The sequence below is a fragment of the Xenopus laevis genome, chromosome 4L (genome assembly GCF_017654675.1).
Source record: "Xenopus laevis strain J_2021 chromosome 4L, Xenopus_laevis_v10.1, whole genome shotgun sequence".
NCBI classification, from domain to species: Eukaryota; Metazoa; Chordata; class Amphibia; order Anura; family Pipidae; genus Xenopus; species Xenopus laevis.
The window spans coordinates 50,436,045-50,463,389 of NC_054377.1; the positions used below are offsets into that span (position 1 = coordinate 50,436,045).

The window sequence follows — 27,345 nt, forward strand, 5'->3', positions numbered from 1 at the left end:
GACTCAAATTAAATAAGTGTTCAAAATTTAATAATTTTTAATATTAACATATTAAAAGTTAGTCTATACTGACCCCATAAGACCCACCTTAAAAGGATACTGTCATGGGGAATTTTTTTTAACGCATCAGTTAATAGTGCTGCTCCAGCAGAATTCTGCACTGAAATCCATTTCTCAAAAGAGCAAACAGATTTTTTTTTATAATTAATTTTGAAATCTGACATGGGGCTAGACATTTTGTCAATTTCCCAGCTGCCCCATGTCATGTGACTTGTGCCTGCACTTTAGGAGAGAAATGCTTTCTGGCAGGCTGCTGTTTTTCCTTCTCAATGTACCTGAATGTGTCTCAGTGGGACATGGGTGCTGTTCTTAGATCTACCAGGCAGCTGTTATCTTGTGTTAGGGAGCTGTTATCTGATTACCTTCCCATTGTTTTTTTTGTATAGCTGCTGGGGGGGGGGAAGGGAGGGGGTGATATCACTCCGACTTGCAGTAAAGAGTGATTGTTTATCAGAGCACAGGTCACATGACTTGGGGCAGCTGGGAAATTGACAATATGTCTAGCCCCATGTCGGATTTCAAAATTGAATATAAAAAAATCTGTTTGCTCTTTTGAGAAATGGATTTCAGTGCATAATTCTGCTGGAGCAGCACTATTAACTGATTCATTTTGAATTTTTTTCCCCCTATGACGGTATCCCTTTAAGCATTTTACACCCTCCGGTACACCTATGATTAAGTACCGTACGTACAAAATGTGTAAGGTGGGTCTTATGGTGTCAGTATGTTAACATCATACCATACTCAACCCATTCTAAGTGTCCATTAAACCCAAAATTATTGGTACATGTAAGTCACAAAACATCATCCTATTCAAGCCCTATTGACTTGTGCCATTACATTCAAGGTGGTCATGAAAGGTATTGCATATTCAGCCAAAGCCTAATGATTTCTTGAAACAAAATTCATTAATATTCATTATCTGCCTGAATGTAATGTTTGTTGCAAATAATGTTGTGCCATGCAACAGCTTTTAATTTTTGTTTTTACTGATTCTCATCTAAATGTGCAAATTAACAAATGGGTTCCAGAGCAGTCATCGGTAAGTAAAACGGCTCACAAAGAAATCTTGTTGTAATAATGATTAATTGCGCTTTCTTCTTGTAAATGAAAGTCTGTGTTTAGTTTTTATCCTATTATTTTTGACAGACCTTCTTTATCAATTTTGTAATTAACAACAAGCAATAGAAATAAAAAAAATGCATTATGGAGTGTTCCGCTTGATTTAATATAGGCCTCCAAGACTTCACTGCTCCTTTGAATGAATCTTATCTTAAGTACTTCCAGTATTTTCTGTTTCATGTTCATGTCATGTTTTAATAGCCAAAAGATTAAAAAGTAACCTACAACAATTTTACCTCTAGTATTTACAAGGTGACATGAGGGAGACTCTGTGGCTGTGATCAAAGTCCAATCATTTTCAAGCTTCAAAGCAATACATCCTCTGTTAATATATTTTAGATGGCCAGTTTTTGGTAAACAATGGGGGGATTCCTTCATTTCAAACAGCTTAAGAATTATATTGCAGGAGTCTAATCCTCCAACCGAACACTCTCTAGTAAATTGTAACTTATCTGTAAGACTGTTTTGGCTATATTAAAGATGCATCAGGGTCTTCAAAGTGCTTCCGACTTTAATTTCAGATGCATACTTCATTTCAAGGTCTGCAAAAAATGCTTTATTGAAAAGCTGTCTAGAGAATTCACCATATGAAGTTGAATCAGCAGATCTACAGTGCTTTTCAAAGTGTTTAGCTATTACTTGTTTCCCATTCTCTTTTTTGTCATCATAAGCATAATTTTATTAAGCAGAAGTGTGATGGAGAATACAGCTGCCATATTTGATTGCTTACACATTTTTTTCAGCACTGCACTTATCAATATTAATATATATGTCTTAATAAACCAACATATAGCTAATTTTAGTCTACTATATATACTGTTAATATTCTACACTCAAGCCCAACCAGTTTTAAACAGTCACCAGGTCATATCTGTCAAGGGTGCCAAGGGTGCAGTTCTCATTAATATTCTCCAAAAAATGCTTCAAAAGCCTTAACATAAGAATTCGGTATGAGTTTTTTTATGGAGAATTTTGTGGGGAATCATCATTCCATGATCCACAACACGTTTTTAACAGAAGAATGTATCCATGCACGTTATTTCACAATCATGGCCGTAAATAAGGATTCTAAATATGCATATTGCAGAGTTTGCACATAGACACATAAGGGCTTATTTACTATTGCCCTGGAAGTCAGTTCACTTTCCTTCTGGGCAATGGCTACAAGCTGCATATTGTGCTAAATTAAAGATACTGAATAAGGTGCTGTAGTGTCAGCAGGCTTTACTTAACACCTGCTTTCTCCTGCAACTTGCACTAATGCTCCTTGGCTTAAGATCCAGATTTATCAAAAATGTAAGAGCACACCACAAAAAATCTTACCAGTAAAGTGTGAATTTTCTCTTCATCTAACTTCAACAAAGTTCACCTCACTTCACTAGGGGGCAGTTTTATCAAGGATCGAATTTTGAAGTGGAAAATACTAGGAAATTTGACCATCAAATAGAATCCTCCGACATTCGAATTAGAAGCCGGAGGATTTTATTCATCGTACGATCGTATTCCGGTCGTAGCACGATCGCACTTCGAATCGTATGATTCAAATGATTTTATCATACGATCGTACAATTTTCCTTAGAATATAAAAAACTTAGAAAATTGCTCTGGAAGGTCCCCATAGGCTAACATAGCACTTCAGCAGGTTTAAGTTGGCAAAGTATTGAAGTCGAAGTTTTTTTTAAAGAGACAGTACTTTGATTATCGAATGGTCGAATAGACAAAGAATTTTACTTTGAAAAAAAGTCGAAGTAAATTCGAAGTTGTAGTATCCTATTCGATGGTCGAAGTATTTAAAAAATGACTTTGAATTTCGAATTTTTTAACTTTTAAAATTCCCTCAAGTTCACCTCAACCCTTGATAAATCTGCCCCAGGTGTATTTTCACATCACATCATATTTACTGAAATCGTAAATTTGCTTTTTCAAGAGAAATGTGGTGAATTTTCTCCTGGCATAAATTCTCTGTGAAAATTTGCCAGTATTTCCCCATACTATAGTAATGGGGAAATTCTCTAGAGCATATTTGCTTTGGAGCAAATTTAGCATGGAAAGAGTAATGTTGATTTAAAAGTGGCTGCTCTGTCTTGGAAGTTCGCCGGCCTGAACCTGGAGAAATTTCTCTTGGCAAAAATATACGGTCTTGTGGATTGGAGAATTTTCACTGGAGAAAGTTCACCTGGAGAAGAGAGGTTAATTTACGCCAATGGGGTATTCTCCTTTTAGTAAATTGGCGAGGTTGAGGGAACTCTTCATTTTTGGTGAAACTACAACATATTTTCACTTTTACCGTTTAGTAAATGTGCCCCTTTGTATTCATTCCCATGGCATTTGTAGAATTGCATTTATCAATGGTGAATTCGATCCTTCACCCACTTATATGATTCTAAAAATCACATAGAAATGAATACAGAGTGTGTGAGTTTTTCTGTGGTGAGATATAATCTCACATTTTTATAACTCTGCCCCTATTGCTGGCCATAGACGTGCAGATATGATCATACAAACGTTTGTTTCATACTATTTTCAGACCGTGTGTGGAGTGTCCCGACATTTTTCGTGTCATGGCAATCGGCCGTTCGGTCAATCGAACAGGTTAGAAAATTTCTGTCAGCTACCGATAATATCTCTGCAGGTATTGCCAATCTGACGATATCAGTGGGAGACTTCGTCTGATCTGTTCTTTTACTACTTTATTTAATCTGAAAGGTTAGTGGCAGATCGGGAGATTGAAACGTCCAATCGTCCGTTCGATATTGCAGGTATATCTGCACGTCTATGGCCAGCATAAAGGAGAAGGAAAGGCTAAAATGAAGTAAGCTTTATTAGAAAGGTCTATATAAATACACCAGTAAACCCTCAAAGTAATGCTGCTCTGAGTCCTCTGTCAAACGAAACACTGCATTTCTTTCCTTCTATTGTGTACACATGGCCTTCTGTATCAGACTTCCTGTTTTCATCTTAAACCTCCAGGGCAAGGCCTTCAGCATAGTCAGCCTGCTCTCTCCCCCTCCCTCCTCCCCTTACCTGCTGTAATCTGAGCCCAGAGCTATGAGCGAGCAGGGAGAGACTAAGGCAGGAAGTGATGTCACACCAAGCCAATATGGCAGTTGCTATCCTGAACAGAGAACACTTCAAGAGCTGTTTACTCAAGTACGGTAAAGCATTCCTCAGAATAAATATAGTGTTATAGCTTGCACTATTGTAGCTAATATATTTTCAATAAACTGCTTCAGTAGCTTTATTTCTCCTTTAAGTGGCCGTGGTTGGGGATACTTACCTCCTACACATATTACTTGGTTCTGTGCACGTTCTCTTTGGGCTGTATGCCTTTCCATTGCTATAATATAGGGTATATTTAATGCAATGCAAGTACCAACCACTGTCTTCAAGCCTAAACAAACAAAACAAGCTAAATATATTCCAGAATATTAAACAAAAGAAAAAACAAGAAACATAACCCAAACCCTAAGGTAAATATAATTAGGAAATGTGATTTACAATTGCCAGTTAATCATTTGTATCCACAGGTCATGATTACTCATAGTGCTCAAAATCTATCTTTGTGATGGAAAAGAGATTCTAATAATAGAACAATATTATACATGATTGTCACTTAAAATGGTTCATGTCATAATACATCATTTCATAGACGTCACTCAAACATATGTCTATAGTATAATGTTCAACAATCAGTTCATTCCATTGTTGCTGTGTACCATAGGTAATATTAATTGATAAAATATATACCCCAGTATTTAATAAACATTGTTTGAGGATATTTTACTGAATAGTGAACATGTGCACCTATTGTCACTGGTGAACCCTAAAGGTACCACCACACTGGACTGAAATACCTGCCAATTTCAGGAAGTGATGTAATCCTCACTCTAAAAATTATAGGAGAAACTTGCATCCAATTTGTGAACAAGTACGCATGTATGCACTTATTGTGATACATTGAGCACAAATGAGCAAGTACAATTTCCTGTGTAGTTTGAATTCTGGGGAAATGCTGCATTGTAGCAAATAAAAACATGCTAATGTATGTTAAAACATGCATCCAAAACTGCACTGTAAATTATCCTTTAAGGGGGTTATTTATTAAAGTTCTATTTTAGAGTTTATGTGAGGTTTTTTTTACTCTAATAAATTCGAATGTACTTCCAACTCGAACTTCTAAAAATTGAACAAATGTTACCGACCAGAAAACTCAAATCAAATTTGAATGCAATTCAAATGGAGTTTTCCTCTGAAAAAAACTTGAATGTCAGAAAGGCTATTAACTTCTTCAAATAGGTCAACGGAACTCTGCCATTGATTTCTACATAAACTGGCAGGTTTTAGGTGGCAAACTATCGCATTCAAGTTACTTCCAGGGTAAGTGGATGATGATTCTCAGTTTCGAATTCGAGTGGTTGTGGTTTTAAACTCGAAAATTGTGAGTTTGGACCAAAAAACCAACTTGAAAATTCTAATTCAAATTTTCCATTTGAACCTTAGTAAATCTGCGCCTAAATGTTTTGCTGAAATCTCACATTATTTTGCACAAAAAAATTAGACCAAGCAAAATTCAAATTAAGAATATAATAAACTAATGAACATTATTATATAATAAAATGTGATAATTTACAAGTTTCTGGATAAGGGATCATTCTGTAATTTGGATCACCCTAATTTTATTCTACTAAAAATTTATATAAACACTAAATAAACCCAATAGGATTGTTTTGCTTCGAATAAGGATTAGTCATATATTTGTTATGATCAAGTACAAGGTTCTGTTTTATTATTACAGAGAAAAAGAAAATATGTTCTAAAAGTGTAAATTATTTGATTAAAAAGCAGTCTATGGGAGATAGCCTTCCTGTAATTTTTAGCTTTCTGGATAACAGGTTTCTGGGTCATATACCTGTATTTTTATTTTGGAATTTAACTTTCATTTGGTCAGGTGCTAAATTGCTCAAATGCAGTTAGCAGTAGTAGCCAATTAAGCACCATAGTGTTTTGTGTTAAATAAACCAACTATCAAACATTAAATATAACCACAGGCTGATAATTACATTATTTCATAGTAAGATACTTGGGAAACTAAACTGCCTTCTACTAGGCAGACAGAAGAGACACCTATCTAGGGTATAAACATGGGGAGGTGCTGGGCAGGTACCTCTTCTGCTTAACCCCAGTCCAGGCTCTCTTGCCCCCCACTGCTACTTGTCACTTTGTGCTCTCCCCACATAAAACGTCACGGTATATAAACCAGCATCTAAACACTATTAACTACGTACAGTAAAACTTTTCAAACCTCTTTAGGAGCTTTCTGTGTCACATTTTTCTTTTGTTTTGCTTTTATGTAACATGAACAATCATAAAAATTACTTGTTGCTCTGTGTCTCCTTGTACAGTCGCTCAGATCTGTGTTTCCAGTAGGTTGCCAAGATTTAACAATTCGTCTTCCAGAATCATCTTCTAAACCACATCTTCCCTCACTTTACCCCAAAATATAAGTTTCCTTCTCTAAAGTGAGGGTACATTACAACAAAGCCTTTACTAAACAATTTCTTCCCCTTAAGTGCATGCATCTCTTTTTAGTCTCTCCTTGGATTAGTACCATGTCACCTACAGTACATTTCCCTGTATTAGGTATATACATGATAACTAGCATTGCCTTGAGGTCTATTTCCTGCTCCTCTTCTGGGGTTCTAATCTTTGTCCTTTCTTTGGAATAGCATTAGGTTGCCAGTTCTCCTGACCTTCCTCAGCTACTCCCCAGCATCCTCCTCTGACACTGTCTCCTCACGCAACATTCAGTTAGTTATGGTCATTGAGTCCTTCACTTTTTTTGTGTATTTTATTTCAGTTTGTCTGCCATCCCTGTCTGAAGGACTCGTTTCTCATTTCCTCTATAACCCTGAGGGATTCCCTGAAATATTTCAGGGATTACTCAACACAATCAGCCTAAAAATGGACACCGGCAAAATAAGATTAAATGACCTGTCTAGTAATGCTGCGGTTGATACTGGAATTTGGCAGCATTCAATTTACTGAGGTGGATTTGAAATTGGGTTGGAAAAACAAATTATTTACCATATACACTTGTCGACTATAACAGAAGTAAATTATATGAATCGAGGCACCACCTGCTAAGCATGAACAAAGATAAATAGAACAGAACACTACTACCAAAGAGAGCTGTCCAGATGGAAAGTGGATAACTTATGAAGGTCAATATGACACCTGCACATATAAAGCAAAAACAAATATTGATACAAATGCCTGAATGCTGGGATTTATTGTATCAAGAAATAAACTTTGAACACACCATCCTATATTAATGAAAAAACACTTGTCTCTTAAAACATTTTATTTGTACTTTCATAGTCTTCAGCTGGAATAATGTAACACAAATGTTATTTCAACAGCTCTGTCTTCTTGACGAGCAAAGCAAGTTTATGTTCTTTGTGCTTTACAAGATCTAGACTCTCTTTGACATCCAGTGGGGTTAATGATTTGACTCGTATACTTTTCTGAGAACCCATCTCAGCAACTCAGTCAGTAACTATTGTTTCTTATGTGCAATAGAGATGCTTGTTTCAGATCTGCTGGACCACTCTTAAACTGTAGTCCTGCTGCAGCTACAATATCACCACTTGAGAAATTCTGGCACAGATTAAGATTTCCATTCACAAAAGCCGCACATTCATGCCACTGATGACATCTAGTTTCCTAGCAACCCAATTCCAAGGAGGACATTGTCCAGATCAGCAGTTAAGGGGAGAAAATGAATGAGTCATATGATAAATATACAAACTGACATGATCTCAGTTGACTCTTTAAATGCTTCGGAGCTTGCGGGGTCCTTCGATATGCAGCAGATTAATGCTTAGCAGTCTTCTTCAGTAGATAGGCTCCTAAACAGTGTAAATAGAATGAGCATCACGTAGCCTTCACTGATACAGAGCATGATCATTGATATTGATTAACAGGGAGAGACTGCAGATGTCTGTATCAAATTCACATTTCTATCTCTGAACCTCAGTGCAGCAACACATTAATATAACACATTATTGAATTCTAATTCTCCAGAGCACTTGCTCTGCAGCGGAATGGATAGGGACGATCATGATCAAGTGCACATCAATTCTCCAAGTCAGATTGAGGGATACTGAATTATTTAGTTTCCAGATGACTAAACATAGCCTTGCAAACTTTTTAATTTATGGTTATATTTTGCAGCATTTATAAGAGGGAATTAGATCACAATTCACAACAATAAATTTTGTTAAAATGTTTTCCTGTGTCTTGGGCAGAAAAGAACATCTCAGTGCGTATTTCAGAAGGAAAAAGTAACTGTAATAAGTTCAAGAGCAGCACATTTTATATATGGGCCACTGTAGTTGCTGCTGATCAACATCTACTGACCTTCCAAATTAGCAATCAGGTCACTGACAGGGATATCTGCACATACCAAAAGACCAAGGACATAGGACCACAATTAGAGCTGTGTATTCCAAATTGCGCCAACTTGGTCACTATGTACAAACCTCCAGTACCCAGGGAGTATCTCTACCTGAACCACTATTACAGGGAATTAATGGTGCCCATACACTGAGAGATCCGCTCGTTTGGCAATGTCGCCAAACGAGCGGATCTCCCTCCGATATACCCACCTTGAGGTGGCCAATATCGGGCTGATCCGATCGTGGGCCCTAGGGCCCAACGATCGGATCCTAACAATGCCTACACGGGTGGTCGGATCACGGGACCGCATCAACGAATAGATGCGGTCGCAATCCGATGGGATTTTTTGTCCCATCCGATTGAGATCTGGCCGACTTTCGGCCAGATCTCGATCGGTGAAGCCCGTCGGGGGCCCCATACACCGGCCAATAAGCTGCCGACACGGTCTGTCGGCAGCTTTTATCGGCCCGTGTATGGCCACCTTAAGTTTTAGGAGAGGCAGCTTCCACAGAACTATAAAGAATTAAACTTTCAATAAGACATACATCACTCCTAAAAGACAGATTTTTAGGTATAACAACACACCTGACTTTTGGACTTGCATATTACTATTAAGATTCAATGATTTAAGAACAAAATTGTCTTAGTCTGTGGACATAAATATTTGTTTACTTTATGCTTCGAGATTGTAACCTCATGGCCCTCTTTACCTCTTGTATTGGTTATGGGTTTTTTTCTTGTGTTGTTTTATTTTGTATGTTCTATATATGCACCCATTTATTGTTCAGCATTTCAGAATATGTTGGCACTTCATAAATATGTGTTATTATTAATAAAAATAAGAATAATGTCTGATCAAATGTTCTCACTTTTGGCTATTTCAGTTGAAAGACTTTCCTTTCAACTGAAATATCCCCCAATTTCAAACCTGGTGAAATCATGTCTTAAATGAGGAAAATGAACATCTGACAGAGTAAGAGGAGTCACTGATATTTTATTTATTTCATTTCATAGAAGTTGTTAAAATTGCCATTGATTTAATGGAATTTCAAAGGCATTTCTATTCCAACTCTGTCACCTATTTTGACTAAACAAAAGCATACTCCCTATTGAGTCCCTTAGGATGTAGTTTAAGGACCTCTTTCCTCACTGTGGATTTGTGTTGGCTTATCCTATCCCTAATAGGTTGTATTGTCTCACCCACGTAAGAGAGACCACACAGGCACTTAATAATAATACAGATTCAGAATCACAAGTAAAGTGGCCCAGTATCTCAGACTTTCACCCTGAGTATAGGTGTGTAAAAAAAATTGTGTGCATAACACTCGAACATTGATTAAATCTACCACATGGATACATGCCATTCTTTAAAGGAGCAAACCGGCCGGTCATGGTGCCAGCTTAGTGCGTACATGTGTGAATTGGCGCTCGGGTGCGCATGTGTGGATTTGTGTTCACATGTGCAAATTGGAGTTCATGTGCAGAAGCGCAAGAAAGGGAAAAAGAGTCGGGCAGAGAGGGGACCGGATTTGGGGTAGATGACAGAGGAGGTACATGTCTGGCACCCCCTCAGCTTTGCAACCTAGGCACGTGCTTGCTTTGCCTACCCCTAGTTCTGGCCCTGGTGAGGACTAAACATCTGTCTTTATCAATCTGTCCTTCAGGTTTTGGGGATGCTTGTAGGACAATAAAGGAGGTTCCTGAAAAAATTCCAAGATATCCAGATACGCTCTCCGTAGGAGTGGCCAATGTTTGTCAATAATCTGGTGACCTTTTTGGTAGGGAATGCATACTCTCCTTTCTGATCCCTGAACTTTTTCCTGAATCGTAGCTACTCGTTCCAGGTCCCTTACTCATGTGGCCTCCCGATTAAGCATAGCGGTTGAATATCCTCTTTGCACAAATTTAGATGTTGTCTCTTCCAACCAAGTAGTCAATTTGTCATCCTCTGTTACTATCCATTTAACTCGTAGTAACTGTGACCTAGAAGGAGACGATATATTAGCCCTGAGATGTGCACTCTCAAACAGCAATAAATTATTGAGGTCCGTAGTTTCACAAAAAGGTCAGTGTAGAAGTGTTGTCCCTTGCGATACACCCTTGTGTCTAAAAATGTAAATTTGATTGTAGGTATACAATTGTCAAGATGTACCTTAAACTCCAGAATGGATCCAACATCGCCCCTCCACACTACCAACAGATCATCAATATGATGCCACCATTTAAGACAGTGTTATTTTGAAAAGGTAATTTCTATAAACATAACAGCTCTCAAATCGGTTCATAAACAGGTTGGCATGTGTTGGGGAGACATTTGATCCCATCTCAGTACCTTGTACTTGAAGAAAGAAAGTGTCCTGTAACAAAAAAGCCCTGACATATACCAACCTGAATCAGATTTTTGCCTACTCTGAGGTTCAATGTTGATAACTGCAAGGTTATGCACTTTGGCAAAATAATTTAGATGCAAGTTATCCACTAAATGCCAGTGTGTTAGGAATTGAATTATGCCTCTTTATGGGTCCCTGGTAAGGCTTCATCTGGAGTTTGCAGTGCAGTTTTGGGCTCCAGTCCTTAAGAGGGATATAAATGAGAATACAGAAACTTGCAACCAAACTCGTTAAGGGGCTGGAAGACTTAAATTATGATTGCAGACTGTCAAGGTTGGGGTTGTTTTCTCTGGAGGGGACATGATTACACTTTACAAGTATGTTAGAGGACAGGAATAGCAGGAGAACTTTTTACCCATAAAGAGGATCACTGTACCAGAGGCCACCCCTTCAGACTAGTATGTAGTATGTTTTAAGTCAGATTCACTGTGCAAGTTACTATAATCCTATAGTTTTTATAGGGTTGTGGAAAATAATTATATAAAATCTGCAATTTAAAATGTTTCTTTTGAAGGTTTGTACCATTGACATCTAACCTGATGGTATGTTCCCATAAGGTGGAGTGAGCAAGAAGTCTGACCGAAATATAGCAGAGCATTTATTAAATCCCTAGCAAGGGCATGCTAGATACATGGATTATGCTCAAAATATAATGTAAGTTAATAAAATTATGTTGCTATATACACTATTGTTTAATGCATAAACGGTAGAATGCAAATAATCTGAGATACTATATGATATTTGGAAATGCAGTCAGTTTGTAGCGATGAATGTTTAAAGACATTACGAAGCAAGAAATAAAAAGGCCTAGCAATGCAGAGTACACAACAAACAGGATGCAACCCCCAGAGCAGGAATTGTAAGCACGGCAATCATTAATCACGGGCTGTGTTATAAGGCCTCATTTGTAACATGAAAAAGGGTTTGTCAGAATGTCTGTGAACCCGTTTAAATAACTTGCACATACTAGACTGCAATAATGCTTGTGTTTCTGAGAAGCTTACAAACAACAGATGGCAGTAATGCTAGAAAATGGCACAATTGACAAGCAATGAAAAAAGCACTGGGGTGAAGTTGTGACACTAATACTTTAAATTGCTTGTTGTCAGCGTGAGAAGTGTACATAAATCTGACATGGAATCTAGAGGGAACACCTGCAATGGTTCTTTTACTTTCCCTAGGGTACGGAAACCAGAACATCTCTTCCAGGCATATTGCCTCTTCAATATTAATATTATTACCTTGTATTTATTGTGCCAGCATAGTTTACAGCATGTTATAATCCAAAGATGAACACAGACCGATGGCAAAAAAATAAAAAATTGCAGATACAGAGATAATACAAAAAGATTCTTCTTGCAAAGGTATGCAGTTCAAGGAAAGCTGGGAAGTGCTGCAAGAGATATTGCTCAGTTAAATAGACGTCATCATATTCATAGTCACTAGTGCAGTCTGGTATCCGTAATCCAGAAAGCTCTGAATCTCAGGAAAGCCATCTCCCGTAGACTCCATTAATTAATTAATTTAAATAATTAAAATGTTTACCCTGTGCTTGATCTTACATGCTTGATCTTTATATGATCTTGCAGGACATGTAAACCGCCTCCACAAAATGTAGTCAGTGAACAGCCTCTTTGAAATCTTTAGAAAACTGCCACTCTGGTTGTTAAAAGGGTAACAGTAAACTGCAGCATCCTCTCAATCACTTAGAAATCCTTCTCTTCCTCTATCCCCTTCAGCCCTCAGGAATTTGCTTTGGCTGTTGATTTATGAGCATGCTCGGTTCTTCTCAGCTCAGATTACTAAACACACCCTCCAGTCCAACAGCCAATGAAGTGATAGCATTGCTGGTCCCCACAGAAACTCTGCTCTTACTGTTTGATCCTATTTTTTTCCCCTAACCACCTCTCCTGAGCTCAGCTTAACCATTACAGTGCTCAACCCCAGCAGAACTTTATATTAAAGTATGTTGTGCCTGTGTAAACCTGCATTCTGCATTACATGAACTTTACAGCATACATGTCCTGTTTGCAAATGTCAATGTTATAGATGATGTGTCAGAGGGAAAATGGCTGCCAGGTGAAAGCTGTCATTTGTTTTAGGAAAATGTGTTGGCACTGGCAAATGGAGGGAGTATATGAATTACAAATAATGTGCCTTGGGTGGGGAAGATATGCCAAACTTGCCAAATACATGGTAGGAAAATATGTCCTTTAACTAAAATATATTTAATTATTATAGGAGGCAAACAATCCTATTGGTTTTATTTAACGTTTAGAGGATTTTTTGGTAGATTTAAGGTATTGAGATCCAAATCAGTTTAATATCCCTTATCCAGAAACCCCCGGTCCCAAGTGTTCTGGATAACGGGTCCCATACCTGTACCACACAATGCCATTACCCAAAGACTTCAGCTTCTAACTGGCATCTCCTTATATCATGATTAATGATGGGCAAATTTATTTCGGCATTTCGCCACCTGCGAATTGTTTCGCAAAACTGCTGCAAAAATTTGCAGGCGAAAAAAATTTGCTGCAACATTAAAGTTGTTTGTGTAAAAATTGTTGCGCGTCAAAATAATTGATGCCCATCAGCTTTTTGTCATGTCACATTCATATTAATCCGCTGGCCACAGATAAACCATCATAAACAATCATTAACAATATTCCACAATGTACAGATAATATTAAAATATGATTGTTCGTCTAACTAAAAGAAAAAAGGGTTGTGCTTATAAGACAGATTTACATATATAGTGCAATTCTGTAGTTCAGTGACAGCTAACCATGCATTCTAGAGTAGTTTTATGACCTCATAGATTGGATCCAAAGCTAGACGAATCAGTTTACAGGAAAATTTTGTATCAGCAGTAATGTGTTGCAATGGTGCCAGGGAGTTATGTAAATTCGAGTTTTTGAGTTGATTTTTTTTGCTCAAAACTCACATTTCTGGGTTAAAAAACCAGAAAAAAAAAGCTTGAATTTTTCAAGATTTATTATACACCAACTATAGAAATAGCTCAAATCTGAAAATACACCATCTAAAATCTGTCTAGGTCATGTAGGAGTCAATGGCAGGGGTCCCTTGAACCATTTGAAGATGTGAATAGTCTTCATGATGTTCGAAGGGTTTTGTCTGAAAACTTGAATAATTTGAGTTTTTGGTTTTCACAACTTCGAGTTGTGAGTTCATTCGAGGTAGTGTATAAAAAAAACTCCCACATTCGACCACCTTTCTATAAATTTCTCCTCAATAAACCAAAATAATATATGTTTCATTATACGAAAACTATATTTAATTTAGGCCACATGCATGTTTTTTTTCCCAAATAAGTTTTTACTTTTATTTTTGTACATAAATATAATACAAAAAGGTAGTTATGATTGTTCAGTACCGATGCAGTTAAACAGTTCCTGCATCATCTCTCTAAAGAAGTGCTGTGGTGGTGGAAAGGCAGTGATAGAAATCTTGAGCTTGCTGAGTATGTGATTTAGTGAGGGGCAAAAGATGCAAGATCAACTGTAATGTCAGGAGTTCATGGAGTGAAGCCATGTCCTGGTTTGACACTGAATCTATATGCCTTACTATTGATCAGATAAGAAGCCTTACCTTCATCAGTCTTATTTTCTCTATTAGGGAGTGGCTGTGTCTTTTAGTTGTCATATTACTTTTACAGAAAGGCCTACAAGTGTCTATTATCCAGAAGGTAAATCATTTATGATATGATAGAACATAGAACATCACTATATAGCTTTTTTTTTTTTTTATTTAAAATTTTTTATTAACCAGCATTTCCAAAGAAAGACAAGAGGTACAACAAAGATGCGGAAGGATATTCAAGTGACAGTAGTAGCTGCTGCATAACAGAATATGACTGTTCAATTAGCTCAATCAACACATATGCATCATATCATGGAGATGAATATTGCCATAACGAGAAAATGAATCCGCATGGAAATGAATGAGTTTAGTATAAAGGTAGATAGAGAAAAAGAAAAAGGAATATAGAAAAATAGACAGGTCTGACGAGGTCTGGGAAGGTAGGAAGGGCAGACTATTGTACGATACCTCGAAGTTGCAAAGTCTCCAGATACTGAGCCCACGGATACCACTCCAGTTCCCCCTCATAACTTCTATCCTGAAGTCTGTTCCTTATGGATTCCATCGCCCTAATCCAATTCACCTTTGATATCAAAATTTGTAAGCTCGGAAGTGTAGGTCTCTTCCAATTTGCTGCCAATAATGATCTTGCTGCTGTCAGGATATGAGTGGCTAAAATACGTGTTTGTTTCAAGAGTATGGCCCTAATCCTCATTCCCAAGAGAAAAGTGTGTGGGGAGGGCTGTATAACGCAACGCAGAGCTTCAGAGAGCAAAGTTGCCACCATCTTCCAAAATATCTGAGCCACTGTACAGGTCCACCAGGTGTGCAGGAAGGAACCCCTTTCTCCACAGCCTCTAAAGCATTGCGAGTGATCAGGGTTACCGCTGAGGGTAGCAATGCGTGTGGGGGTGTAATACCACCGAAAAATTATTTTATAAGCTCTCTCACTAGAGGCTGCACATATTGAAGTTCGCCTGGCCGTGTCCCAGATTTCCGACCAGGACTTATCAGAAATGGCAAGGTCTAAATCCTCTTCCCACTTCTGCATGTAAGGCTGACGTGTAACTGTGTTGTCAGTCGAGAGGCTAACATACAGAAGTGAGATAAGATGTCTTGGGTATGAGTGGTTGCGACACAGCTTTTCAAAGTATGTAAGAGTGGAAGACGTTTGGGCTTTGCAAGCAATGTTCACGTAGTGCCGAATCTGTAAATAGCGATAGAATTGTGCATGGGGAATACTATATTCTTCCCTAAGTTGCTGAAAAGATTTAACAGTCCCTTCAGAGACAAAATCCAATAAGGTTGTCAGGTTCGCAGATATCCAGATCTGAAACTCCATGGGAGTGCCACCTGGGGGGAAGTCTTTATTGTTAAAAATAGTCCTGAATTTTGTGGCAGTGTTGCTCAATTTCATCTTGAACGCTATAGAGTCCCAAAGATCTAAAGCTTGCTGTGACGGGGGAAGGAGGTGTGGAAGGGAGACCCTAGCCGCTTTAGGGATCCAAAATAAATGTTGTAGTGGGGCCGAATAGTGATTTTCGATGGACTGCCAGGGTTCCCCAGTTGGTGCATGAGTGTGTATCATCGCTTCCAACCTACTTGCAAGGTAATATCTGTATAGATGGGGTACTCCCAAGCCTCCCAATGATTTCGGTTTTGTCATGATAGCAGCCTTAATCTTGGCTTCCTGCCCTCCCATATAAAGTTCGATACAGCTTTTTGAAGCGAGGAAGCTGCTGATTCGGGGAAGTGTATCGGCAATGTTCTAAAGAGGTAAAGTATCCTAGGCAATAGCGTCATTTTAATGGCCGCTATCCTACCAAACCAGGAGAGGTGATATGAGTGCCATTTGTCCAGATCCTTCTTTAGATTATCAAGGAGTTTGGGGTAATTAGACTATATAGCTTTTTTCATTGTTCCTTTCTGTTCCAACACTCAGTAAATACTGAAATCCACTCAACTTATCAGTCTTTATATATAAAACCCACAGTGGGTAGAAATAAGAAGTTAAAGCAGATATACAGTTTTTCAGCTCAGGACCAAACTAAAATGTACCATATATTTCTTTTTAACTTTTACTGAATGACAATTACACTGCAATTGATCTTGATCTGATCTTTAAGTCAGTATGCATCATCCAGTCTGTCAGAATATGCAATATTATATAGTTTCTCTCAGCCCTCTAATTAATGCTTGAACATTAAGATGTGCCCTTTTTTACTGTGAGGATTCCAGGAAGCCGATCAGTGCATTTCAAAACCTCGCTCTGGCACTTATGGATTAACAGACTGCGCTGGGACTGCAAAGTGTTCACACACTGATTCTGGTACAGGATGATGTTTGAAATATCGCTTTATGAATAATGTAGCCTTTGCTTCTTTCCCCTTCACCATAGACAGCACATCTTGATAGACAATCACAAATAATACTGTGTTTGCACCATTTAGTCTACAGTATGTCCCTGTCTGAAAATAAAACATTTGTCTTGGTAGAACCAACCTCTCCTCCTATGAACTCTGTCATAAGCTAAAGGAATGTCAGTGGTGTATTATAATACACACACACACACACATCATAATGATAACTGAATATTAAATAGTTAATGTGATACTAAGTTACCGTGACGGAGAAGTAAACAGAATAAATTACTTAACAGATGCCTTGAGGAAATTCTTCCAAAATGTTCAACCTATCCAAAAACAACATGTAGCCCTAAAGAGCTAAATGATTTTTAATTTCAATGTGATTAACCAGCTTGTTCCTGAGCAGCAATAATGTCTGAATCAATATTGTGATTTTATAATATTTCAGCAAGACATATTCATATATAGGCAGATGGATAGACAGACATTTAGATAGATAGATAGATACTAGATAGATACTAGATAGATACTAGTTGATAGATACTAGTTGATAGATACTAGTTGATAGATACTAGTTGATAGATACTAGTTGATAGATACTAGTTGATAGATACTAGTTGATAGATACTAGTTGATAGATACTAGTTGATAGATACTAGATGGATAGATGATGTATAGATGATGGACAGATTATGGACAGATGATGGATTGATAGATATTCATTTTTTATGTTTTCTTGCCTTTAGAATTATGGAATAACTCACAGTCTTTATATAGGATGCTTTCAACATTCATCTTCATTAGTGAAAGTTGAGGATCAAAGAAAGATAAGTTTCTGTCTTGCACAGTAGGGAGGACACATTCCTTCATGAAACTGTCAAGCCACTATCAGTGAAACATTCCCAGGATAAATTTGCATAATTGATGTGTAATATTATTTGCAAAAAAAATGAGATCAGATGAACAAAAAACCATTATGAATTCAGACCATAGAAAAACCGATACATGTAAAAGATAATATATGCACGAAGTGGACACACAATAAAATCGCTGTCTTTTATAAAACCATTACAGGTTGAAAATCAAAAAGATGTTTCTATCTTTACATAGCACCTGTGTGTTGGCAGGGATTCATGGGAACAAGCATATAAGTGGAATGAATATAGGAGACAAGCTAAGTGTGAGAAGCAGGATTGAGCGAGGACAGTGATAACAGCATGGTAAACTTAGCCACGAGAAAATTCGCTGAGACAATGCAAATTTACTAAAATGCAGAGTTTCGTCCTGGCCGGCGGATACTGGCGACTTTTCACTAGCATTACTTCAGCAATGCGAGCAATTCAAAGCGAAGGTGCGCTAGCATTAATTTCTGCCTAGCGCAAATTTGCTAGAGGTCTTGCACTCAGGTCAATTTGCATACCGGAGGAAATTTAAGGTTGAATTGACGTATATGTTGCAGCAAATACATTACACAATTCCAGGGAACCTTAATAAAGAAAATAGAGTTGTTATAATGCACTACACATGAGCCCACTGTATAGTTTATGTTCCATATGTTTGGGGGAATCCGTTTACCCCAAAAAAAGGACTTTTGCAGGCTATCACTCACTCAAAAAAGGAAAAGAAGCCATCTTTTTTTGGACTTAGAAGCTTTTTCCAAAAAAAATGATATAAGTAACAGAACATTGAGGAAGATCTATGCATTTCACCTGGTCTGAGCTGGTGAAGGCAAGTCTGGCGAAAGAGGTAACATTCAGTAATATCTGCATTTTAGTGAATTTGTGAAGTAACGTCCATGTCGCCTGCCGATAGAGTGCAAATGAGCGCTAGCGTCAATCTCTTTCGCTAGTGAATTGGTGCCTGCACCAGTGAGTAAATCGGCAAAGTCCCGGCAGGCAGCAGCGCTGGTGAATTGACGCCAGCATTTGCCGCTTCGCCCTTGAGTAAATCTGTACCATTTCAAAATTGCGTCTGATGCTTACAAATATTTACATTTTAAATTTTCGTATAAGTAAGACTCTGCTTTTAGTCTGTTACACAAATTGATGATGCCTTCTGTGTGAACTCTGGAATTACTGGCATGTTCATGGTGGCAGTAGCTCCAGGGTCCCCTTTAGCCATTTGTACACGATTTTCGAACAATCAGTCACATAAAGCAACAATGCAAAAGTGAGCCTTAATAAATTGCAGCAATAGGGACATGTCATGCATACATCTTAGCTTGGATCTGTTAATGAACATGCAGTTGTGATTGTATGAGCATAGTTGTGCATGACATTGTTGCATGCAGCTGTTTCTACTGATGCTGGGAAACCCTTGAGCTGCCACAATCATGAGGGTGGCACTATCTCTAGGGTTCCTGCAATGGGCTTGTATCAATACATGCAGCACACTTGCACCACAAAAATTACTCCCAGACCTCCTCCCAGATACAATCCCAACTTGCACCTTTCATTGGTCGCAATTGAGCTCCTCTCTTAAAAGCTGAATTTTTTAAAGGGGATCATATATATATTTAGTTGCAGTTTGTGATACATATGGGAATTGGTTCTGTTAAACTATGATGTTTTACAAAAGAAAAATCACATGAAAAGGCCAGTTGAGATGTATGTTTAAGCTCTGTCACCATGGATGAAACCACATATAATCTAATATTTTTAGGAGCTTCAACCTCAACATCAGATTTGAAACCCAATAACCTATTCTAATGGCTTGGCTATACACTGAGACACCGCAGGGAAAAAATGTCATTTCAAGGTGAAATGCACTAAAATATATCATAATGCATAAAGCTAGCATAGCAAAATTGTAATTTAATGAACAGGCACATATAAGAAATTCATAATAAACAGCTGTATCCAAATCAAATGAGGCGTGCTAAATCATTTCTCTTAGTTATCCAATAAATATGAATATAGAGCATATTCATTCATTAATATTAGCACTGTTTAAGAAGAACAAGAAGGAATTCCACACGGGCTTCTGGTATATTCTAAACCTTCAGAGGCATGAAACAAGGTTTTTAATCTCAGTATTTATGTAAATCACTTTTTAATTCTACCCCCAACAGGCCAACATGCAGAAATAATGTAATGTCAGTTATATTGCGCTTTAAGTAATGATGACATCTGTGCCTACCAGTACCTACAGGGTTCATCTCTGCCGCGCACAAGCCTAAACATAAGCTGACAAAATAAACACTAATGAATAATGACAAATTCTGAAGCATTGTCTTGTTATATAACCTACCTGAGTGCAGCTCGTTCCAAATGTATCTGGGGATTTGTTATAGTCTGCAAAGCACAATGGAAATGCTGCACTGGAAAGAAAATGAAGGCATTGTAATGTTGCGGGCTGTGAAGGAGGGAAGAGGTGAATCCTCCAGTGTGAACACTTATTACACTGTAAGAAAAATCTCTGTATAGAAAAAGGCACTTTCATTCCCATTTCCTCTCTTTATCAAGTGAATAGGTTTTGAGTACAATGCTCCACAGAATAACTCCATCTAAAGCACAAAAACGTGTAGCAGTATCTTCAGAGATCTGTATTTCAATATCGATGGCTGGTGTTTGGCCAGTGCTGCAACTAATGCAAACATCAATATTCAAGTGATAATAAGAAATCACTGATGGTTTGGGCCACATTAATCGAAGGGATAAAAGAAAATCTTCCACAAGTGGCCCTGCATAAACTGCAATTTCATTGTTCTTTTGAAAAAGGTGTGGAATACAAGATTCCCCCATTGATAAATAGGAGATATGAGCAAAATCCACCCAGTAAGCATACACAGAGATAAAGTTATGTTGTGTGTATGTGGTTGTGTTCATGTGTGTAAAGGTGGCCATAGACGCACCAATAATAACATACAAAAAAAATTTCCGTGCGATATTTGGTGTGTGTATGGTGGGAGCCAAGCAAAACGATATTGGCAGAAGACTAGGATATCGTCGATTGGGCTGTGCCTTTAAAGGCACCCAAACATCAGCCATTGTTAGTGATGAATCATCAGATACAGGTAGAATTCTATTGTTTCTACCTGTATATCTGATGATTCAGCTCTAAACGTGTGTATTTAAACGTACAATCTTTTTCAGGAAAGATTGTAATTGTAACATCTATGGCCACCTTAAGGGGCAGATTTATTAAAAAATGTTAACAAAATAATAATTAACAAAATAATTCAAATTTGAGATTTATCATACCTGGGAACAATTCAAATTTGACGATTTGATTTGAGTTTGATTCGAGTTTTCCGGTTGGTAACATTAGTTTGAGTTTTAGATATTCAAGTTTTTTTGAAAAATAAGAATTTATTCAAATTTTGAGGTCATTTGAGGGTCTGAATTACCCTAGCAACCTTGCACTGATTTGAATAAGAGAGTGGAATAGGAGAGGGCCTGGACAGAAAGATGAGTAATAAAAAGTAGTAATAATAATAAATGTGTAGCCTTACAGAGCATTTGTTTTCAGATGGGGTCAGTGACCCCTCAGTGAAGTCAGAAGAAGGCAAATCACTAAAAAAATATAAATAAATAATAAAGACCAATTGAAAAGTTGTTTAGAATTAGCCCTTCTATAACTAAAAATGACCTTGAAGGTGAACTACCCCTTTAAAGAAGAGTAAAAGTGGTCATAGACGCAAAGATTTGATCGTACAAAGCTCAGTTTTGTGCAATTTTTGGGCCGTTTGTGGTGTGTCCCAACATTTTTGTGCCATGGAGAGTGGTCGTTCAGGCCAATAGGTTAGAAAATTACTGTCGGCTACCGATATTATTTCTGTATGTGTTGTTTACCTGACGATATCAGTGGGAGACTGTCACCAGCTTTTGTCGGACATGACTTTTGTACGATTGCCTTCAGGGGTAGAACATTTGTTATTTTACTACTGATCTGAATGGTTAGTGGCACGATAGTTCGTCCGATATGAAGGCTATATCTGCACGTCTATGGCCACCTTTAGGCATTCATCGAATGGCTAATTATAACATTATTTACATGTTAGATATTTTACTAACTCAATGTGACATAAATCAAAATGAAATATGTCATGTGACTTCTCATGTTTGATGTATTTACATTTGCATATGCATTTTAATTCCAAATGTCCTGTAAAAGCCTTAGGGTTGAGTATTAAGCTTTTTAATTATGTGTTTACTGTCCCTTTAATATGTTTCCTATAGACAGACAATACACAAGCACAAGTGCAAATTGGATCTATCTAGAAAGAAGCACCGGAAAAAAACACACTGCATACACTGCTTGTTTACTGTCTGATGCATAAACCCAGCATAGGTGTAAAGCTTCCGAATAACATTTGTTCACTATGGGTATTTTTTCTTTTAACTGAATCGTTCCACCGTTATACAGTACCTTATTCAAATCCCCTAAAGCTAGCCAATCGAGCATGTAGTCTACTGACTGGTTCGCCCACTATCTGGAAACAGCACCACCCTAAAGAAAATCAGACTCACTCTGATCAGTTATTTTGCAATGAGTTCGGCTGGTTATTCCGATAGAATTCCCTGTAATGTGTACCCATCCATATACACTAGAGGTATGATGAAACATGTTGGATGAGTTCATATAACATAGAATAATTAAGATACCCGCTGGATGTTTCAAAGGGAATAATTTATATGCTTTTTTCACATGAGACAACAAGCACTTTATGGGTTTTTTTAGTTAACAAGACTGTCATCATTGGAAGATTAAAGATGCCAGGAAAACAGGGGTTTAAGTTGTTGCCTGGGGTCTCAAAAAGCTACCATGTGGATTCCAGCCAGGAACTCTAGCTTGAGATTCAGATCACTTAACCTCCAAGCAAACCCAGTCCCTCACTGTATGTAGCAAACAATTTAGTGCTGGCTGGAACCAACCTACCATGCTGTGCACACAAGTGCTGAATCCCTTATCTGGTAAAACATTCTTACTGGGTTTATTTAATTTGTAAATGAGTATAAGCAGACAAGGTATGGTGATACAAACTACAGCAAGATCCTATACTTCTACTAGATATGTTTGGTCTATTACTTTTATTTTCAATAATCGGCTATTTATGGTTAAGAACTGGATATTATAAATAAGTACCACTATCAAAAAATATTTGTCAACAGTTCATCAAGGAAGCAGGCTAGAAATGCTGCACATTATCTTCTGAGACTCTGTTCCAGCCCAAAATGACCACAGCCCTTTTGTAGTGAAGATTAGGGATGGGCAAATATCGCTTGTTTTGTTTCACCAAAAATTTGTAAAACGGCAAAAAATTTGCCAAATGCATTTAAGTCAATGAGAAGTTGACCCAGCGAGAGTGAAGATCTGTACCTCTGAAGATGCCCCTTTAATTCCCGTCTTCTTCTCTGCTGATTCATTGCACATGCTTTGCGGCTGACTTATTCAGCTTCAACTTTTTCGGGATTTATTATGCAACAAAACTTTAACAATTCCAAATACGAAAAATACTCCAGCTAAAACTTGTCGAAAACATGTAGAAGTCAATTGCAGAAGTCCCTTTTACATTTGGATGGTCTTTCTTTGATTTGTGGTTTGAGAATTTTGAGTCTTATTGACACTGACTTTTGTGCGGCAATTCTGAAAAGTCAGTTATTGTGCGGCAACTTGGAAAAGTCACAGTTTTCATAACTTTTCCCGTTTATTCTTTTTTTCAGTTTGGATCTCTTAATAGATTTCATGGTATTCGTGGTTTTATAGAAAGCGAGTTTAGTCGTGGTTTCAAAATCCTTTAAAACTACGAAAATTAGACTGTTGATAATTACACCTCCACATGTTGCTTCCAAACATGTCATAAAAAGGTCTTCTACAGCAAGCAAACCTCATTTTCTGCTTGACAACCCCTGAATTTAGCTGCCCAGAGCATGTCACTGACACTCAAGCGATGGTGACAAAATCTAATATGGAGAACTTCTGTGCACAAATTTGAAGGCCTGGATGCTGAACCTCTAGGTTGATGCAGTAAGTTCAGTCAATAAAATACATAATTTCTAGCCATATTTGATTTTAGGGTTTAATTTACCTTTAAATAAAATTCCAACCAATATTTCATTTTTTTTTTTTCTTGTTTTTCTGAAATATCGCAAGATAATTCTTTAGGGAAGGTCTGAACTCTGAACAAGACCTCAAAATGCTCCAATTCTATTTTCTGAAAATACAAAGCACTTTCCCAGCCCTGATGTTTTTCTTTAACATATTAAGGGAGAATAGCTTCCAATAGGGGAACAAACAAGCACACACACACTTCATCAGCATTTAAGATTATTTTCATCTATTTTACTTTTCAAAACTCCGCTAAAACTTTGTAAATTTCACTATGCTTCCGTAATCTGCTTAGTGTGTTCCACAACCGAATACCTATTATATGCCATTTACTTGCTGCGCTTCCAATTCAATATGTCACTTTGTATTTGATTTTGTTTCCCTCCTGGTGTTTTGACAGCATGTCACTGCAATATATTTTTGTCATTCTGAAAATATGTTGAAAATCTCCAGTGCTGCTAAACAAACAGAATCTCTGGGCACAATCATTTACATAATAGTGACTCACTATATCACTGCTATGAGCATCCTGGCAAATTAAAGAACATAATCAAAACTATATTTAAACTGCAGTACGAAAACACTGTGTACTTTGAGATGAGAATGAGCAGGTTGTAACAATTAAAACACAAATAAATGCTTATTTGCAATAAGAAGAGGACTACAAATTCCTCTATTCAGCTGTGTTTATAAAAAGCATTGTAAAAGTATTGCAGTTTTACTGCTTTTCATTTTGTAGAGTTTAACCTTCAGAATAAATCATATGATGGGTTACAATGACCTTTATTTAAAAACAGACGCAATGTGGGTACCAGACTATGTACTGGAGGGAGTCTCCTGCCCATCTATATTTGAGTGTATATGTTACTTATTCCTAAAGAATAGTGTCCTGTTAAAGTTGCCAGCTTTGTAATAGAATTGCCTGTAGAAAAGAATGGCGAACGTTACAATTTATTAGGGGCCAACTCATTAATATATGCTTTATTTTTATGCACAGAATATTAATTTATAGGAATGGGATCTGTTATACAGAAACCTGTTACCAGAAAGCTCCAAATTATGAAAAGGCTGCCTCCGTTTTACCCAAATAATCCAAATTTTCAACATTGATTTCCTTTTTCTCTGTAATAATAAAACGGTACCTAGTGCTTGATCCAAACTAAAATATAATTAATCCTTATTGAAAGCAAAACCAGCATTTTACCAGGTTTATTTAATGTTTACATGATTTTCTAGTGGACTTGTATGAAGGTATGAAGATCCAAATTATGGAAAGATCCATTATAGGGAAAACCCCAGGTCCCGAGCATTCAGGATAACAAGTCCCATATCTGTATTAAATATATAATGCAAGAGAATAATTGTTGTTAAAGGGATGCAAACACCCTAAATTCCCTCTTTTTAAATATTTATAGTTCAGGGAAGTTTTCAGCAAATACTATAAATTCACTTTCTATAAAATTAGATACAGGGCTGCACCTGCCATGAGGCCTCACGTAGCAGTGTCTAAACTTGTAGTTCACCTGTGAAGGTACGAGGTACTGATACTGAAAGACCCTCTCCTGCTATTTGGGTCAGGCCAGATTAGGATTTTAAATACAGTAGACCCTGGTATTTCAAAGGCCCAAACAGTCACCCACCATCCCAATAAATAGTGACTATGGCATCTTACAGCAGGTCCACTAACATTTCTCAGAAGCAGCAATACAATGAAATTGATTAAAGCAAGCAGTAGTGATTTATTTAGAACATTATTTATACAACATTTTCTGCCCCTTCAGGCCCTTTATCAAGTCGCAGGTTACTGGGCAATGCAAAAAGCTGCCTCTGACAACTTTAATAGTCATATTTGTCTAAAACCAAGCGTATATATACTCCCAAAAGGTATATATATAAGAAGAGATCAGCGCCTGTGGCAACAGAAATTAAAAACAAGCATAGCGTAATACGTTCATAATATGAGAGATCACCCCGTGCATACACTGGATGTTAAATAGGTGTATTCTCCCCTTTTCCTTCAGGTGACTATTAATGGGGGTGTAAGTTAGCGATAGAGGTGAAGAAAAGATAATGCCTTTCCTGTGAAGTGGAATATATTCAGCTCTGAGGCGCCTCTGAGGAAGCTGACAACACACAGCGAAACGCGTTAGGCACAGTTTGGGGGACACAACAACCCAGAAGCAAGGCACCACGAGGGAGTCTGGAGTGAGCTGACAGGACCACCCCTGGGAACCCCACACAAAGTTTTTATTGGACTCAATGCGCAAAACCCATCAGGGTAAATGTGAGTGTAAATTTTTTATTGATTTTAATTAGTTTTAAATAAAAAACGGTATTACACTATCACTGGTTTTATATTCCTGGCTTGGGACCTGGAAGGAGCGGCGAACCTTGAAGGAGGGACCAGAAAGGGCTTCTCGTTATATGCATAACACCACAGCAGTGGTTTGTAAGTAGGCATTTTACATAGAAGGTGGAGGTGGAAAGAAAAAGGAAAAGGAAAAAAGGAAAAGGGGAGAATACACCTATTTAACATCCAGTGAATGCACGGGGTGATATCTCATATTATGAACGTATTACGCTATGCTTGTTTTTAATTTCTGTTGCCACAGGCGCTGATCTCTTCTTATATATATACCTTTTGGGAGTATATATACGCTTGGTTTTGGACTTATATACAGTTGAGAGACTGTGAAGGGGTCGGCAAGAAATAATCTAAGAGACTGACATTTTTTAATTGGCTGCATCTGTAAGCTATATATTGTTTTTATTGTTTTATTCTCTCATATTTGTCTGTTCTAGTACAGGAAGCCCAATTGTACACTCTTGCATAGGGATTTTTTTTAACTTTATATACATCCAGTGTCAGACTGGGACAACAGGGGCCCACCAAAAAACCATAGACCAGGGGCCCACTCTCAGTATTATTATTCTTCTTCCCCTCACTCAACCTCTATTCTTTGCATACTATAATATATTATTGCATCTATTTAGCCTCGTTGTTCTCAAAGTAATAGGGAAAGGCCATGAAATAGGCCAAATCTCTAGCAGCACAAGGGCCCACTGACACCTGGGCTCACCGGGAGTTTTCCTGGTATCCCGGTGGGCCAGTCTGACACTGTATACATTATAACAACAATAGTTACTTTGTATCAGGTGGACTCTTTCTTTAGTCCTCTTCCTCCTGCCAAACATGATACAGTATATCTGTTGTATCACAATAATATGTCCAATAGTGACCAGCCAGAAAGTTGAAACTGGAGGGAAAGAGAAGCTGATTGGTCAGCGAAATGTGTCAG

The 27,345-nt window shown here is 37.6% G+C and overlaps 1 long non-coding RNA gene across 1 annotated transcript in view; it reads left to right on the forward strand.

Moving 5' to 3' along the window:
• LOC121403012 overlaps positions 1 to 26,324 on the forward strand; it is a 41,687-nt gene extending 15,363 nt beyond the window's left edge. The window contains exon 2 of the long non-coding RNA XR_005966949.1: positions 26,068 to 26,324. This is a non-coding gene — a long non-coding RNA (uncharacterized LOC121403012). The remainder of the gene's footprint in view (positions 1 to 26,067) is intronic.
• Positions 26,325 to 27,345: the final 1,021 nt, after the last annotated feature.